This window comes from Bidens hawaiensis, unplaced genomic scaffold (genome assembly GCF_021521415.1).
Source record: "Bidens hawaiensis isolate Kalapana, Puna unplaced genomic scaffold, B.hawaiensis_p1.1 tig00012283_1, whole genome shotgun sequence".
In the NCBI taxonomy this organism is placed as follows: domain Eukaryota; kingdom Viridiplantae; phylum Streptophyta; class Magnoliopsida; order Asterales; family Asteraceae; genus Bidens; species Bidens hawaiensis.
The window spans coordinates 103461-118745 of record NW_027491999.1 but is presented as its reverse complement, the minus strand read 5'-3'; the positions used below and the strand labels follow the sequence as shown (position 1 = coordinate 118745).

General features: G+C 33.6%; 1 non-coding gene and 1 pseudogene across 2 annotated transcripts; both read right to left on the bottom strand.

Moving 5' to 3' along the window:
• Positions 1–4280: 4280 nt before the first annotated feature.
• LOC143540619 (protein CHROMATIN REMODELING 25-like) lies at positions 4281–10782 on the bottom strand (annotated as a pseudogene). The gene is made up of 20 exons (XR_013136618.1): positions 10592–10782; positions 9593–9973; positions 9389–9472; positions 8508–8748; positions 8319–8444; positions 8177–8233; positions 8005–8091; positions 7737–7832; positions 7595–7645; positions 7433–7507; positions 7223–7309; positions 7059–7150; positions 6323–6455; positions 6107–6226; positions 5912–6025; positions 5713–5796; positions 5514–5588; positions 5032–5090; positions 4713–4961; positions 4281–4629 (listed from the first exon to the last, which is right to left on the bottom strand). The product of XR_013136618.1 is annotated as a protein CHROMATIN REMODELING 25-like (transcript).
• Positions 10783–12028: 1246 nt separating this feature from the next.
• TRNAR-UCU (transfer RNA arginine (anticodon UCU)) lies at positions 12029–12101 on the bottom strand. The gene has a single exon. It is a non-coding gene; the product is annotated as a tRNA-Arg (tRNA).
• Positions 12102–15285: the final 3184 nt, after the last annotated feature.

Below are 15285 nucleotides of genomic sequence, written 5' to 3'. Positions count from 1 at the left end.
TAGTCAGATAATTATATACGACTTATTATTCACTAACTATAATAAGCTAAAAGTAAAGGAAAAGTGAAATAAGCTGCAGGTGTTAATTTCTTATATCCATATCGATCACATTATACGATTAATTATACGATTCAAAAAGGAGTAGCGGCGCAGCTTGTTGCCCGCTTGCCTTCTGTTTCGATGTAATCCAATAAACAATCATATATATAGATGTATTATACAATTAAATTACTTAACTTAATTATTTAAAAGTTTTGCTTGGTGATGACCATTAGACATCGTGAAAAGACACCTGAACAAACGTTGAGTAGATCTTATAGCATTAAACTCCCCATTGAGCAGAGTAAAATAAATATATATTGAGTTTTATATTCTTTCCCCATGTTTCACGATTGTAATGGGCTATCCGGTATCCAAAACAACCTTTTATTATAATCACGTCATCCTCTCATGCAATCGGCCTTCTGTTTTGATGGTATGAGAGTTTTCAGGTTGGAAACCTGACTTAAGAGAGTTTTCTTTTTTATAGTATTCCTGAGTAAGTCTGATCTGAAGCGTCAAACTCAGTATAGACGATTGATATCAATTGCACGTCAGGAAGTTTCATTTGAGTATTAGGGGTAGTTTCAAAACTCTACTAAAAAACACATCTTCTCATTAACAAAATGCAAATAAATTATTGAGTAAGATAACTTGCATGACACAAAAAAATCATAGTGACATCCAATAGAACTTTTCACACCTTTTACTTTGTGACATCATGTTTTGATATTTAGATGTCTTCCCAGAGGAAATTTTTAAACTTATCGGGTCGGATTGGATTACGTAATGTACATCATAAGATAAAGAAATAAAAGTAATGATAATTATATAAAATAATGTACCGATTCAACTCATGCTAAAAACTAAAGCAACTTCAAAATCCTATCATTTCTTTTTATTTTAGATCATGTACATTTAAAATATACATTATCACTTGAATTTCAGACACATATATAACAGATAAAAATGTTTAGCAGTTTCTTGTAAAATGAAGTGAAAGACGAATTGTTGAAAACTTCAACTTTCTTTTTGTGATAAGGTGTTTCGCATCAAACTTTTTTCGACGCGTTAACTATAGCCCGATTTCCATATTTCAACTTATTCATTTATAAGTTGCTTGTTTTAAAGCTTTACTCCAAATTCTTATGGTGGCCATTTGACATGATGAACAGACAAAACTTTGCATATTTCCAAATGCTAATCTTGAATTTAATATGGCAGTGAAATGAGCTGTAGAAGATGCCCCCACCTCTTTCAAGTTTGACCACCCAATCAGTGGGTCAAATTTCAAACCAAGCTAGCCTTTTCACTTTTCAGTTTTCACTGATCTCATTCATTCAATTCTAATATAATCCCTTTAAATCCAATTTTACACAAGCATATATAACTTCTCTACCCTCTAACTACGGGTTCAACTACGTGTTTCTTTTAACAAAAAAAACTTAAAATTTATATAATAAAAAAACGACAAATTCTAGTGATGCGGCTGGGGTAGCGGACCCCCTTAACCCCATTGGCGTTGGTTCCGCTCCTCAGTATTGTACATGTGATAAAAGCCATCATTGGTCTGGAAACAAAAACACACCCATCAAATCTTGCAATAAAAGATGAAAGAATTTGTATCTAACAAACCCTATAACTTTGTTGTATGTAAAAATAAGACAATAATGTCATGTCATCTTACACATATGAATACAACCAACAAATTAAATTCGCTTAACACCAGAACATCTCTTGTAACAATATTGTCCATTTTACTCACGCATAGCACACAAATTATTTTTTATAACCTGAGTAGAGACTGTTCGGTTTGTCATCGATCATCCTGAATTGCTCTCAATAAAGCACGCTTAGCTGATAAGTTCTCTCATTCACAGTCAATACACACAAAACGCATAACATCTCATGTGACAATATCGTCCGTTTTAGTCACGCATTGCAACACAAATTATTTTTTATAATCCGAGTAGAGACTTCTCGGTATGTCATCAATCATCCTAGATTGCTCTCAATAAAGCACGCTTAGCTGATAAGTTCTCTCATTCCCAATCAATACACACAAGACGCATATAAGCACCAACTATCAAAGGACATTTGGCCTAATAGTATCTTAGTTTGTTATAAGGTGCTCTCTTCGCTAGAGACCCGAGGGTTCAAGTCCTGCTTTGCACTACGGAGTAGAATTAGGAGCGGGTTAGATATAGTTCTAAAAAAATAAATAATTAAGCAACAACTTAGATCACCTTACCAACTCACAATGTGTAGAGTAATGAGACATTAACACTAATTGAGCTATATCTAATTAGAATCTAGCATAAAGACACACTAGATTGACATTGTATTTGACTAAAAACATGTGGTCTAAGAGAAATGATTCTTTGTTTGTCGTTTAACCAGTACTGAGTCTCACATGGTGTATCCACTTTACGTTTACAGGTGGCTGATTCCCACTCTACCCCCACAACACACATTAAGTAAGTGTAAAAGCTAATTAACAAGGGGCCATGGATCTTGTATTGAAAATAAAGGCATTTGTTCCTTTGCTGGTCTTCTCAACAGTGTACAGGTTTTGTTTTAATTGGTTTTAGTTTAAAGAAGCTGTTTTGTTTTTATTTAATTTGCCTTTACCTTTGTACACACAATGACACGGACACGTTTAGCTATGTCAGATCATATGAATTTATATATATATTAATACTGTGATTAAAATATGCAACCCGTGTTCGAGGGGGTTTCCGGCTAAAGAAAACTGGCCCAAAGATCTAAACCAATTAAGTGTATGGTAGACACTTAAAATATGCATAGTCCTGGTTAATTAGATAGCATTATATATATGTGGTGTATGAACTTATATATATTATGGCGCGCGTTTGATTTAAAATGTGAATTTGATAATGTGTTCTGAAATACTTTCCAAAACAAAATAATTAATTTTGGTCTTTAGATGTCCCACTATGCTAAAACTCCCAAAGGGTTTATATGTTGTATTTTGGAAAGGTTATTCATTGCTTTACAAGATTTCAAGAAGGAAGATGCGGGACTGTCAAGTCTATGATCGATACGAACAGAAACGAAAACATACAATACTAGATAACTCCCATTATTATTATTATTATCAGGAACTCAAAAACCTTGATTACAAGTTTACAATCTCTCTTATAAAACCTTAACTCGGTAATATCAATTTATGATGCTAACACAACTTAGCTAACAAAAAATCTAATATCCCTTAAAACAAACAAACACCACTTAAGCTCTCAACAAACTTGTTGAAGCTACTTGGGCTGGCCACCTCCACTCACGGGTTGGACCTTTTTTCCAGGCCAAACAACAATTGCGCCAACATACTCAAAAGGGTATTTCACTAATTGTGATTATGTTTTTATGATTCACTTTGCACTTTTCTATTTGAGTTACATGCAGAAAACTAATAAGCACGAAGGTTTGAAGCAGGCTGCTAGAATGGTTGCAACAATTCACTACATGACGTAAGTTGCATGCACAAATGGTATAGTCTAACTATGGTGCACGGCGCTTGCTCGAGGGGGTGCCGAAGCTAAAAGTTCGTGCACTTGTAATTTAATTAAGTTGCTTCGATTCCCTAAATAGCTAAGACTTTCTATAGAAAGAAGGTTTTAGTATATACCAAAATCCTTTCATAAATCACTTATCCATCATAATTGCCACCTTTTAGTGTAGAGATGATTCAGATTCGACACATATTGCTTTGTTGTATCTTGTAGAATCATCTTGTCCACATAGATGAGCTTTCTAATTTATTAAAAACAGTCAAGTCTGAGCATGGTATAATTTCGTTTTATATGGATGTTTGTATCCAAAACCGAACAAAAAATCACTTATCAAAGCAAACTATCAGTTACTAATGTTCTTCAGTTTTTCTAGTTTAGTTTTTATTGTGGTTTGGTTATTATTATTTTTTTGTTATGCTCACCTCTGTATGTTTCATTTGACAGATGGGGGTTAAGAAAAAGCCGATGTCACCTAAGCTCATCAACATAGTCCACTTGTTAAAAAGATAGCAAGTCAGGTTCGTAGTACTAAGCAAGTCTGGTTGTACCTTACATTTAGTTGATGCCCGTTCAAGACGATGAATTGAGTTGGATTTCACATACTAAACTCGAAAAACGCAAAGCAAAATCATTAGGGTGGTTAGTTAGCCACCGCCACGTATATATAGTCTAAAGTGCAATATTATGCTAACCTGAAACTTTTGATATGAACTCAATATAACATGTACAACAATATTCAAGCAAAATCATCATCTACCACAGCGGACAAGAGTCGTTTTTGAGGCAAATAATTTTCAATGGAAGGTTTAGGCTTTAATGCTACATGAGTTATTTCTTTTGGTTTTCCTATATGAAGTGGTGTCCTAACAGAAGTTGTTAATTTGTTCCCGATGGACCCGGGCCCACTTTTGGACCACGCAGATGGTATTGTCTGTTGACGTTTGTAACTTTTGACCGAATTACCCTTTAATGTGTGTGTATCCTCTGGTTTTGATTTAACCACGGGTTCCACAGGTACAAGCTTTCCACTAATTTGATTTGTAAAAACAAAGGTCACCTGCACCAAAATACAAAGCATACACCAATTTATGTCGAGCCGTTTGATTAAAGTAAGATAAAATAATGTAATTAACTGATTACCTCATCTCCAGCTGATGCTTGAAAAATAGTATCAGGTACAGTATTTGATGAAAATGATGACCCCAGTTAGCTAAATCTTCTTCAAGTGGGGTTCCCACTTGTTTCTCTGAGAGTTTTAATTTATGCAAGCATCCGGAAATGCCTGCAAATCCCCCCATATCGTCTTCTTCATCTTCTTCATCCTTACAGATTATTTCTGATGTTTGTTCTCCACAACGTGTGCAGTTCATCTTCTCATGAATTTCAGATCTGTAAAACTAAGATTTTAATGACTTTACATGAAATGAAGATAGTCGGTAAAACGAAATAATAAGCTTACGTGGCATCTTCATGGAATGTAAATAGATCCCGTAAATCCTCTGTTGAGAAATTGTTCCCCTGTGTTGCATATATGAGATGTGAGTAAATAGCAGATTTGCATAAAAGAAAAAACCTAAATCGTTTATTTTTTTCTATCAACGATTCATATTTTTAAAACGTTTATTTCTTACATACAAGTTGCTATACTATATACATAAAATAACCATTAGACTAATTTCATATGTTTTTTGTCACTTTTAAACGCAACGCATAACCTACACATGCGTATGCTCAATAAATAAGCAAATGTTGCTTATGTACCTTTTTAAAATGTTAAAAGAGAAATAAATATTAAGTTAACCATTTTCTTGTATTTCAAAATTGAAAAAACGGAATGAATTATTTTGTTCTTTCTGTTCTCGCAAAAAGCTGTTTTCTGTGTAGAACCCTCCCCTAAGTGTGTGTGTCTTCAAAAAAAAAAACAAATGACATGATAAACACCTGCATCTTAGAATCAGCTAGCTCTTGTTGAATTACTTTTTGAAGCCCTTCTTTCGACATCTGTCGTTGGTACACCTGCCATAATACTAGACTCAATCATACACTAATTAAATTGTGCATAAGATATACACATACATACATGTGTGCGCATATATATATATATGAACACACACATATATGCATATGTGTAATCAACTACCTTTTCCTCAATGGTTCCGGTGCTTAAAAACCTATAGATGTATACTCTCTTCGTCTGTCCATCTCTCCACACTCTTGCAGCAGCCTACACAGGGGAAAGTGAAGATATTACAAATTTATTACTAAAAGAAACAATAATTTAAATTATAATAACAATGATAAAAATAATAATAATAATGATAACAAAAATGAAAACATGCCTGTTTATCATTGGCAGGATTCCAATCAGGATCAAACAGAACAAGTCTATTCCCACCTATCAAATTAAGGCCACAACCACCAGCTTTGCTACTCAAAAGAAATGCAAATTCATCCTGCAAAATTTGATCGTATTATTATCATTATTACTATTCATTTGAAATATGATAAATTAAGACATATTTATTTGTAGATACCTTTGATGGATCATTGAAGCAGTTGACCAGCTTCTGTCTTTTGCTGATTGATGTAGTCCCATCAAGCCTTAAAAAAGGATATCTTCTTTCTCGACATAATTGAACAATAAGGTCCAGTGTCTGAAAAATCAAATATAATATCATCATCACCTTAAACCAAATGATCATTATAATGTAATTTGGTTTTGCTTAAACGTTCATAACTAAAAGTGGAACCTGTGTATAATTTGAAACCAATACAATTCGGTCATCTGTTCTTGTACGCAGATGACCCAACAAACGAGCTAACACATGCATCTTCCCCGATAGTTCAACCCATGCACCATCACCGCCAGTCCAAGATCCCGACCTGACATAAAACTTAAAGTAAGATGAATATAAAAATAACAGAGCTAAATATGGTTTTAGTTTGTGTGGTTTGACCAAAATAACACTTTTAGTCCATTAGGTTAATTAGTCCAATAGTTTCATTTTCGTATCAATTAAGTCCAGCTCACTAATCCCATCCAAATTTTCTGTTAACTTTTTATTATATGACCAACATACCCTTGAATTACCTGTATTAGTCAAAATAACAAATCTTTGGGACCTGCTTAAATATAATAAATATTAATACCATAGGTACAATCTTTTAAGCAAAATGTACAAGTTTTATCTTTTATTGTTTCTTTATTTTTATGAAATAAGAGTTAATTACACAAATGGTCCCTGATGTTTAGTCCATGTCACACCTTTGGAATCTAAGTTTCAAAAGCCACACATGCAGGGCTTGTAGTTTCAATTTTGTAACATGTTTGGGGTCTAAGACTAATTTTCGTTAAATTTTCTGTTAAGTATATATAAGTTGATCAAAATATCCTTTTAACTTTAAAAGACAAATTTACAAAATACATGGATTGGTTATGTAAGTTTCTTAAAATAAAATATATGATAATTATAAAGAAACAGTTACCTTCCAGCAAACATTTCTGGAGGGAAAAAACGCATGCAGCCCTCAAACCCTGCTGTCCCAGGGTTACCACTTTTCATTGTATCATAAATCAGCTACAATGTATAAACTTATGCATCAGGATACAGTAACTATACTAATGTTTTAAATCTTTCAGTAATATTTACCTTTGGATGATTGCAGAGCTTCTTCAGGGCAGTTATATAAGCCAGAACTTTTGTTTGTTTCACATCTTCAGCAATTGCTTGTTTCACCTATACTCAAATGTGCCAAAACAGACAATCAATTTCCGTTCCAATGTATGGTTTTTACTTATTAGACCACTTCTAATATACATATAAGAAGCATACTGTTATGAGTAATGCCCAAAAACTTACATTTTTCGAATGAATAAAGTGAGTATACAGTTCTTTTTGGAGAGGAGTCAGCTTGCAGCATACAACCTCAACTATCTGCCAGTATTACTCAACATAATAATTTTTATTTAACAGAAAATCCATAAGCGAATAGCTATAAGAAATGAAAGATAATTTGCATACCTTTGGTGGTAAATGATTAGATAGCAATGCGTTAGTCCTCCTCAATATAAACTGACAACACAAATTTTAGGAATTAGCAAATGCTGAAAAGAAGCCAATACCATAAATTAGCTTTAATTATATATCAATGAAACAAAATTACCTGATTCACTTTTGCACTCAGTTCTGCTGAACGCTCATTGGCAAGATGTTTCTCTTGTTCAGAAGCAGTGGGTTCTCTCCCACAAATGATCGGTGTCTTCAAGTTAGTAAATTAAGGAAAATTCAGGTTAAACAATGAATAAATTATAAGTTACATTATATAAGAACTATAACATCCAAATCCAGTATCACTCAAATCATAATTATTAGTTCTGAAACTGATCACTTATATGGTAGTTAATAATTAAAAGCTTAATTAATGAGCTGACCTCGTAATGACGTCGAAAAAATGCAGCGTCACCCAAAATCCCTGGATTAGTGAAGTTCACCATGGAATAAAACTCTTCTAGATGGTTCTGGTAGTTTAAATGAAAGAAGATGGTGTTACAAAACAGACAAAATAACTGCAACAACTTCTAAAAATATACAAGTATTCCTTACTTGCATTGGAGTCCCAGATAATAAAATGCGTCTTTTGCAAGAAAGGGCTGCCAATGCCTGATAATCAAAATAAAATGGCCAGTAGTTAGATGCCATCATACCAAAATGCCAAAAGTTTGGACTTTCACAAAATTACCCTTACCCTGTTAGTCAAAGTCTGGTCATTTTTCAGCCTGTGTGCTTCATCACATACGAGAAGATCACAAGACCCACTATCATTAAACTTTGATGAATGCATACGAAACGTCTCATAGGACACAATCAGTACCTGGAGAGAACCAGGGTCAATTTATGTCTACTACAAACATCAGGAATCTTTAACTACCTTTACCTGTAATCGGCTATGTGTGCTTCTAAAACTATCAATGCTGGAGATGACATCATCACGGCTACTTTCACATAAAGCAACAAGCTTAACTCTTTCACCAACCCATTTCTTAATTTCTGCTTCCCAGTTGCTTACTAAACTTGTAGGAGTTACAATTATTGCCTTTTGAACGAGTGGTTTTCCATCAAATCCTTGACGAAGAAGAGTGTATAACAATGTAATTGACTGCAAAGTCTTCCCTAATCTATACATAAGAACAAAATAGCGGTTACATAAAAAACAGTCAATGTACTTCAACACATCACTATGAACAATGAAGCCTGTAAAGGAACCAAACCTTCAATGAACAATTCGTGAAACGGTTGGCGGGATGTTCATTTATGTTGAACAAGCATGAACAAAAAAATTTGTTCATTTTAGTTAAATGAATGAACATGAACGCACGTCATTTACGTTCAATTTGTTCGTGAATGCTTGTTTATTTGCAAACGTTCATTTACATATTTAATTGAATTTATATAAATACTAATTGGCCAGTCATGTATTAACTTAATATTCTATCGAATTTTATTAACAAGCCTTGGGTAATCAGCTAACAAATTGAATAAACGAACAAGAATATGTCCATTTTCCTCGTTTACTTACGTTCATTAATGTTCATTCATTAAACTTTGTTCAGAACTTAAACAAACAAACATAAGAGAACACAAATATGTTCATTTTCTTAACGAACGAACATGAACCAAAAGTATGTTCCTTTAAATGTTCGCGTTCAATCGTTTGTTCAAGTAAAGTTAAAAAAACGAACATGAACAAGCCCTGTTCGCGTTCGTTAGATTCGTTTACAGGCCTATAGCAATAGAAAGTAAAATATAGCAACTTACCCCATGTCATCAGCCAGAATACATCCGTTGATATCAGGGCTACATAAACCTGTAACACATTCAAACATAAACTGTACCCCTTCCCTACAATATCAGATAATAACCGCTTGTAAGCTACATATATCAAGAGATAACCTGCACAAACTGATTTCTCATATATCTACTTAAATGTATAGCTAATGTATTTCTAACTAAATGCAATACCTCTGATGGGGACGGAGGAACTTAACAAGTATATGATCCACTTCAATGGGTATTAAACTGCAATTTCCATCTTCAGCATTTTCAGGCTGCCATAAAATCAAAGGTTCGATATCCGGTGGAAGCTTTGTAACCTCCTCTGGCACTTCCTCCTCCACAGAAACAGGAATATTCAACCTGTTCGTTACGGGAATCAAAGCCGGCCTGTTTGATCCCCAAGGTACAAACCGTTTACGAGCACACAATCGGCGAATCAATTGGTCATTCTGGTTGGAATATCCATCAGCAGAAGGAGGTTTAAAAGGCCTCCTGAGAACAGCTTCTCTTTCAGTAACTGAATAAACTCGTGGAAGTAGTGACTGCCTTTTCACAACAAGGTTTCCTCTGATACCAAAATCATAAAGTCATGTTAGTTGATTTACAAATTTCATATACAAGCTCCGATAACATGAATACATAGCTTTTCCCTATTTGATAGAAATCAAATCGCAAATTTTAATTATTTAGTCTAAAATGAATTATTTTAATCACCAAAGGTGAATTGGAATTGACTAATCGAACACAAAATAAACACACCGAGAATATTTGGCACAACTCTCCAATTTTATTAATCAAGAAAATAACTCAAAACTTGATCAATTCTCCATAACCCTAACATGAGTTCTTTGGGGTTATATACTATATAGACTCGATTACAATTATAAGCCAACACAGACTCCTATTTATCTATTAAATCTATCCATTAGCTTGAACCGGGACTCATAACTCGAGTTCGGGAATTAACTCCAGCATCTAATCGATTTTCAACTAAAAACACACAAATTCATGTTAGTTGATTCACAATTTCATATACAAACTAACATGAATACACAATGCTAGGGTTTTATGTTAACCCTAACTTTTTCCTATAGCAAAATTTGATATAATTCATGTTGAAAATATTAATATCTTCGTCCAAAATGAATGATTAGCATCTAATTGAGGTGTAAATTAACGGTGTACCTTAATAGCGCATCGACGTTCTGCGATTTGCATACGGCTGGTGGTGGTACGGCGTCGTTTTGATTGCAATTTTCATCACTGTCGGATCTAGATAGCACATCGTCTGCGTCTTCAGATTCGTCGCAAGTGAAATCGTCGCCGGAATCGGTGGTATCGGAGACGGATATGACTTCTTCATCGTCTTCCTCCATAAAGCTAAGCTAGGGTTCTTAATTATTCGGAATTGGGACTGACTGGTTCTGGTATATATATATATGGTGTGTTTGGTACGATACCACCAGTGTTTCAAAAACCAAAGTGGCGGTAAAATGGACGCTAAAATTAAAAATATTACATCACTGAAAACCGGAAAAGTAAAATACGTTAATTTGAAACAAAAAAAACTAAAATACAAAAATTTAAACAAAAGAATCATTCGGCTAATTATATTGCTCGATAATGTTGTCATGCCTTCTTTTTAGAACTGCTTGATAATGTTGTCGTGTCTTTCTCCTCGGCTTGCTTGATGAGATCTCATTCTTGGGGAAGTAGTGAGCCAATTCAATTCACCGAAAAATGCTAGTTGTCCCGTGTCACGTTCTGTTTGTGCACCTGAAATGCATCATCATTCTTGTGGAATCCATAAACCTATAGCCAACAGAACATGACTTCCAATCCTTTCGGAACACATTGATTCTAGAACTCAAAAAAAAAAAAAATTGGCCCGTAGAGAAATGAACGTTCAGCAAACCATTAAATGGGAAGTTTGCTTATTTAATTAACGAACGAGCACGATTAAATTTTGTGTTCATTTAATAAAGCGAACAAACATGAACACATTTTCGCTCATTCATCTACGTTTGTGAATGTTTGTTCATATATGTATGTTTTCTTACATTCTTTTATGTTCGTTTGTTTAACCTATTTGCTATGTAATTTTAGATTCTTTAAGAATAATTAATTAAACATGTATTAGATTTCAATTGGTGTTTGTTCATTTATGTTCGTTTATATTCGTTTGTATTTGTTTATGTTCATGAACTATTCATTTATAATGTTAACAGACATAAATGAACACGAGCATATTCATTTGCTTAACGAACGAACACGAATAAGAAAATCCGTTTGTTTAATTGTTCGTGTTTGTGTTTGGTTATAGTTAAACTAACGATTCATGTTCTTTCGGTGTAAACATGCAATTAATTACACACATGTTTACAAAAAAAAAACTCAAAGCTAATAAAGTAATAGTCAATCAGTACAAACTACAAACAGTTATACACCTTTTGAATTATTACACAAGGTCACATTCTTTTGAATATCTATTACGATGTCTTGTGAGTAATATAAACATTATATAGAATTTGAAACATGTATTCAAACTAGAACAAATAAAGCACAGAAAATACATGAATAGTAATGATAATCAAATAACTTAAAAAGAAAAAAGGAAAAAAACACGCCCAGTGGGACTCGAACCCACAATCGCCTGATTAGAAGTCAGACGCCTTATCCATTAGGCCATGGGCGCTTTTGTTACAACTATTGGGAGTCACTTAAAGCTAATTTGAGGAAATTTTTAGAGGAAACATGTGGAATAAAGTCATTTCATTAACCCTTTAATGTTATTTTGTGAGAATTTGAGTTTCTATAAGTAAATTGAATAGATTTGTAGATTAATACAATTGATAATGTCTATATCTTATAAAATCTTTATATTCACCAACCCTTTAATGTGCTTACTAAGTAACAACTTGTAAATAACATAACTAACTTTAGCTAACCGAAATGATTAAATAGTAACGGGAGGGAAATGTAGCACAGTTTTAATTTTTAAAGTATGCAATGGTAGGAGTATTAAGAAAACCTTTTATGTGCTGACAGCCTGACACTAATAAATGAAATAAAAACGTCACAACCCCACTAATCAAGATAAAGAGACCAAGTAGACAATTGAGAACAAGTCTTAATGCATAAATAAACCAATTACTAGCCATAAGGTGTGCGCACATCATATTGATTTTAATATCAAATGGAAATATAAGTAGCATTGGCATGACTACAACAATCGCCTATTGATATACAACAGTTGACGACATTTGAGAAAGTGTGAATCAAATATAAAATACCTTCTAATGAAGACCACTAATTTGATCTTATGGGCCCAACTAATATCAGAAATTCCAAAAGCCAGCAATATTCTTGCTGTAGTCTCATTATCTTAGACAAGTTCAATAACCAAATTCCAATTTTTGGCACAAGATCTCTTTGTTTTGTAGTAGTAAACGTAGGTGAGCGACAAGTTGAGTCAAAATAAGTAGTAGTAATTTTGTAAGCGATGCACCTATTGTGATTCTCTATGGAAACTAAAGTTTCTTCTTCAATCCATTATCCTTACCGCTTGTTGGTGTCTATGGAAGACAAAAAATGAAACACTTTTTAATAAGACGAGAGTCTCGGTGAATTGGATAAAGAAAACATTAAACGTTTATCATTCTTATGGGTAAAGAACTGTTGGGAAATGGTTGGTTAGAATGCGACGATTGGTGTGTGTTCTCGTTTTGATTCATTGTATCCAGGTGAGCTTGCATTTAGGAATTGAGCATCTTGGTGGTTCTTAGGGATGTCATAACATGTCGGACACGACACGATAAAACACGATGACCTGTTGTGCTAAACACGAACATGACACGATAACTAATCGTGTCATTTTTTCCAAACACTACACGAACCTGTTTAGTAGCAGGTTAACTTGTTAAGACTTGTTAAGAGACCTGATTAAAGACACAATGAATAATACATGTGTAACGAAACCAAAATATTCAAAACGAGCATAAAAGTCTTAATTACTAGATAATCCATAACATATTTGAAACAAAAAACCACAAATCCATAACATACTTGAAACAAAAGACGACAAATCCATAAAATACTTGAAACAAAAAACCATATAAGCAAAGCATAACATCCATAAAAAACATAATATTGGGTTCTGACGGGCATTAATGAAACGTCGTTTGTAAGTATGACTTTAGGTTTAAGACTTTAGGAGTGCATATATATTTATTTTTTTAAATAAAAATCTACACAGGTTACTAACAAGTTAACAGGTCATTAACCTGTTAGGACACGAATTTAAACGTGTCTTAAACAGGTCGACATGTTTAAGACACGAAACCTGTTAAGCTCAAACCCAAACCTGTTAAAACTCGTGTCGTATCGTTTTAACAGGTCCGTGTCATAAATTGACAGCCTTATGGTTCTTGCCGGGAAAAGCTACTTGTTACTCTCATTTTTTAATAAGATTTCTGGCTGTTCAATAAATAAATAAAGTTTCCTTCTGTTGTACGGCAAGTTCCATCAAATGCAAAGTTGGCAACCAGTTAATGACTAAAGTGTCACAGCTTGGTACTTAGATGTTAGATGACAAAAATGCCCCTTAGGTTGATGGTTACATAACTAAAGTGCAAAATGCCCCTAATTAGTTGATTGTTTACATAACCAAATTGCCTTAAATTAATATAAATCTTAAAACAAATTCTGGAGTTTTGCACCCTAATGGGGCAAAGTCAACCAGCCCACCACCCCCACCCTCAAACCTAGGCATCAATTTGAATCCTCTACTGGTTATCACTAACAATTAGTGTTGTCACGAAGTACATAAATTTAACCTTCTAACAATAACCATACGCAGTTCGCTCGGTTTCTAGAAAACCGACCAGTCCGAACTGGTTCATTGGTCCGACGGGAAAACCGGACCGGTTGTACCGGTTTTCTATAAAAAAAATAATTTTTTGTTTGAAAAATCCCTTTTTAGCATTTTTTTAAGCAAAAGCCGTTCAGCTGGCCTGGCCGGTTCGACCAGTTCGTTGTCCGATCCGGTTATGAAAACATTGGTTTATACTATAGTTATTAAAGACAGATTCATTCTATGAAATTTCCGTCTGACACATTAAGAGAAAAATACTCAAACCTCGGTTTCAAACGCCGGTTACACCATTTTTGTAACATCACTCAAAACCACACCATGTTTAAACAACTTTTACAAAAACACTATTTATGAAAATTTCCAGATTCATTCAAGTTGAAGATAATAATATAAAAATATTCTACGCAACTTGATCTCAACTTAAAACAATAATTTAATCAGCAAAACTACTATTTTACATAAATATATAAAAATGAATATGTTGATGATGGTCAAGTTGTGGGATATGCCATTCAACGCCTAGAATACCTCAAAGAGTGTTGCTTTGACTTTTTGAAGTGGGAAACGGAATTTTATAAAATTTTGTTATTTTCTATAAAGTCAAAAGTAGACGTTTTCACATTTGTGGCAGAACGACCTTCTCTGGATACAACAACGTTAAATCCATTCTTTACTGGCGTGCCATCCCAATGTTTATCTCGTATATACGGTCTTGATTATTAAATTAACATATATTGTCTCATTCTACATTTCTATGCTACTTGTTTTATAAATTCTTATTTACAATAGAAAATTGGTAATGCTTTTTTTATAATAATGAATATATGTTTGTAACGGTCAAGTTGTCATTCAAAGTTCATAACCATTTAAATATTTTTATGATTCATAAAAAGGAAGAGACTCATAGAATGACAGAGGAGAAAAAAGTTTTTGCACATTTTCGTTAATCCATGAACATGATCTATAAATCTTGATCGGAAAAGAATCAAGAGAAAAAGAAAGAATC